We start from the raw sequence: 3,762 nt of genomic DNA, 5'->3' as shown, positions 1-3,762 counted from the left end.
GAAAAAGGCTGCAATGAAACAAAGAGTGAAAAATTTAAAGGGGTCTGAATACTTTCCGTACCCACTGTATATCTGATGTCTATTTCCCAAAATTTAGCCTTTGCAGAATAACGGCTAGAATAACGGCTACGAGCCGTAACTTGTCATTTCTGAGTCTGTAGCTTTGAAAGAGGAGAAGGGGGGGCGGGCAAGGTGGAGCCTGGAGGTGTGGCCTTGACCAACTGCCACTTTGCTCATTTGAAAGCCAGGATGTCTCTCTCTCATTGGTGGGCAAAATGCTATGTGCGGACAAATAAGAGAAATGGGAGGTAACCTTACCCCTTATGACCTCACAAGGAGCACGATTCCAGTACAACCCAGCTGAGCTTTCATTTTCTCAAAGGCAGAGCAGGATACCCAGGGCTCGGTTTACAACTATTGCTACTTCTAGCCCCTGGGGGACCATAGGCAGGCTGGGGGAATGCATATTTATGTTACAAAAACCTCATAAAGTGAAATTTTAATGCCATGGGACCTTTGAATAAAACAAAACCTCTGATTTAAATGTGTAAACTGCAGTAGATTGTAATCTCCCATCCGGGGATCAATACAAAAAAGTAAAAAAAGAGTGTGAAGTGAGTATAAGTACATACGGTTGTATGACTTGACTCGGGACTTGCTTGATGTTCACCACAGTGACGTGAGACTTGCTTGCGACTTGAAGTTTAAGACTTGAGACTCGCGTGTGACCCACTCCCATCTCTGCTACATAATCTACTGGCGCCTGGTTAAGATGAGGCAAAGGCAGCTTGAGCCTACTGTCATGACCCAACATCCTTTCCATTCCCATCACTGAGCAATTTAACCCTCGTGTTGGCTTCCCTTCAACCATTAAAAAAAGTTAGTGCTTTTTTATTTTTGTCACTTTTTCAATGTGTTGATTGCTTTAAAAACAAAGTTTTCCATTTCCAAAGTTATTTGATATTTCTAATGTTAACATTTTAAGGTAATTTCGAAGGCCCATTTTTTGTGACAAAAAACTGAAAATTTGTCAAATTTCACCCGAGGACAACATGAGGGTTAAAATATTTCATTTAATGCTCAAAGGTCGAACCAGAGCAGTCAGCATACAGCAGAACTTGAGGAGGGTTCCCTCATTTATTCACACAGGAGCAATAAAAGATCAACTCAGCTTTGGCTAGACCACATACGAGCTCAGCTCACGTTCTTAGTGAGATGGCTTATGCATTTCAAGATGAATATGTTAATTTCAATGCTTTGTTGAAGAAGTGTGTTTTAACACATATTTGCTTCTTTCTTAGGGCATTCCTTTGTAAAAAAAAAAAAAAAAAAAAAGAAAAAATATATAACTTGGTCTAAACTAAATATAAGCTTTGTTCTCAAACCATAAAGTTTTATTATTATTACTGTGTTATTGCAGTAAAAGGCCATTGTGATATATTGCCTATTAATGTTAGAAAGGAAGTAATAAAAGAGAAGTAGTTATGTTTGATTACTCCGAAACAGAGGAAACAATGGCAGGCAATCATGAAGTTGAAATGGCTTTATTAGATGGAGGAAAGAAACCTAATTGATCCTTTATTGTAGAAAGCAATCGTATTCCTTCGGAGGAGATGATTTGTAAAGGTTGACGCAGATTGTGGAGGAATAAGAAGCAGGCAACGGGGACTTAATGGCTATGTTGTTGTGTCTCTTTCCAGTTGATAGATGCAATGAAAAACAATCCCTGCTAAAACCGATGCCATGTTCTATCCAACATCCTTTTTTGTTGGTGATAAAAAAAAAGGAAGCACGATGCTCTCAAAATTCCATCTCACTGAGTTTGAACACCACAAACCCAGATGTCAACTAGTAAATAAAGAAGCAAAGAATCAGAGGACAGTACAGACAGTATGTAGGAGCAGGAATTACCGCTCACATACTGTACAGTGGTCACGTTTTTTTTAAACATAACACTAGATCAGCTACAAAAATATTAAATCCTGCTCTACCATTTATTTGTTTTTTAAATTGTAAAATCAGTAACCTTCTGCATTTACAGAAGACACAGTAGTTCCTCCCAAACCTGCCGCCATTCATTAATAAATATGAATACAAAGCAAAAACATTAAAATATATACAGTACAAACAAAAGGTGTCACATTGGCTGTCATTTATTGACACTGTTACATTTGAGCACATAATACAGTATTGATTATAGAAGTTATCCCAGAGGATATGAACATAACTACATACAGTGGGGGTTGTGAGTTCGGGCGGCCCAGGTAAAAACGTGTATTGATGTGCATAAAGAAGCCAAGAAAAGATGGAAAAATCCCCAAAAGGCATCAAATGACAGATTAGACATATGTTTGATATGTCACAAAAAGTTCGATTTTATTTCCATCATTTACACTTTCAAAATAATAATAATAACCCCCCAAAAGTGGCGTCTGCAAAACTTTGGGCACCCTGCAGAGTTAATACCTTACCCCCCCCCCCCCCCCCAACCCGTTTGGCAAGTATCACACCTTGGAAACGCTTCTTGTAGCCAGCCAAGATTCTTTCAATTCTTTTTTGAGGTATCTTCGCCCATTCTTCCTTACAAAAGTCTTCCAGTTCTTTGAGATGTCTGGGCTATCTGTCACGCACTGCTCTTTTAAGGTCTATCCATAGATTTTCAATAATGTTTAGGTCAGAAGATTGTGAAGGCCATGGCAAAACCTTCACTTTACGCCTCTTGATGTAATCCAGCATGGATTTTGAGGTGTGTTTAGGATCATTATCCATTTGTAGAAGATCCTCTCTTTTACTTCAGGCTTTTTCACAGATGGCATCAAGTAGGCGTCACAAAATTTGCTGAAAGTTCTACTTTAACCTCATCGGTCCACAGAACATGTTCCCACAATGCATCATGTCTGTTGTGGCCAGCGCTCTGTTCTCCTCCGTCATCTGCTGGGGCAGCAGCATCGGAGCCAGCGATAAAAACAGACTGAACAAACTGATCAGGAAGGCTGGCTCCGTGATCGGCAGCAAACAGGAGACATTTGAAGCTGTGGTGGAGAGGAGGTCACTGAACAAACTGTTATCTATCATGGATAACCCTGACCACCCTCTCCACCCCACACTGGTCCAACAGAGGAGCAGCTTCTCTGAGAGGCTCCGACAGTTTAAATGCCGCACGGACCGCTACAGGAAATCATTCCTACCACAGACAATAAAACTCTTCAACACTTCATCCCTGGTTGCTAGATGACACTCTGAGACACCACAATATTGCAATAAGGGCAACCGGAACGATTGGTTCATTTACATTTTTTAGCATACTTATATTTAAACAGTTGCACATTTTGTTTTTCCGATCTTGTATATACTTAAATATTTGTTCTTACATTCTTATATTTTATTTTATTATTATATTTTGTTATTATAATTATTATTATTTCATGTATATTGTATGTATGTATATTTTGTGTGCTGCTGTAACACTGTAATTTCCCATTTTTCTCATCTATCTATCTATCTATCTATCTATCTATCTATCTATCTATCTATCATGCTTGTCTATATGTTCATTTGCAAACTTCAAACACTGATTTTTGTGGTGAGGACGTAGGAGAGGTTTTCTTCTGATAACTCTTCCATGAAGACTATATTTGTACGAGTACCTCTTTATAGTGGAATGGTGTACCACAACTCCAGTGTCTGCCAGGTCTTTCTGGATGGATCGTGCAGTCAAACGTGGGTTTGGACTTGCTTTTCTCACAATCCTGCGAGCTGTTC

The sequence above is a fragment of the Etheostoma cragini genome, chromosome 22, assembly GCF_013103735.1.
Source record: "Etheostoma cragini isolate CJK2018 chromosome 22, CSU_Ecrag_1.0, whole genome shotgun sequence".
NCBI lineage: Eukaryota > Metazoa > Chordata > Actinopteri > Perciformes > Percidae > Etheostoma > Etheostoma cragini.
Note: the sequence above shows the minus strand (reverse complement) of the source record.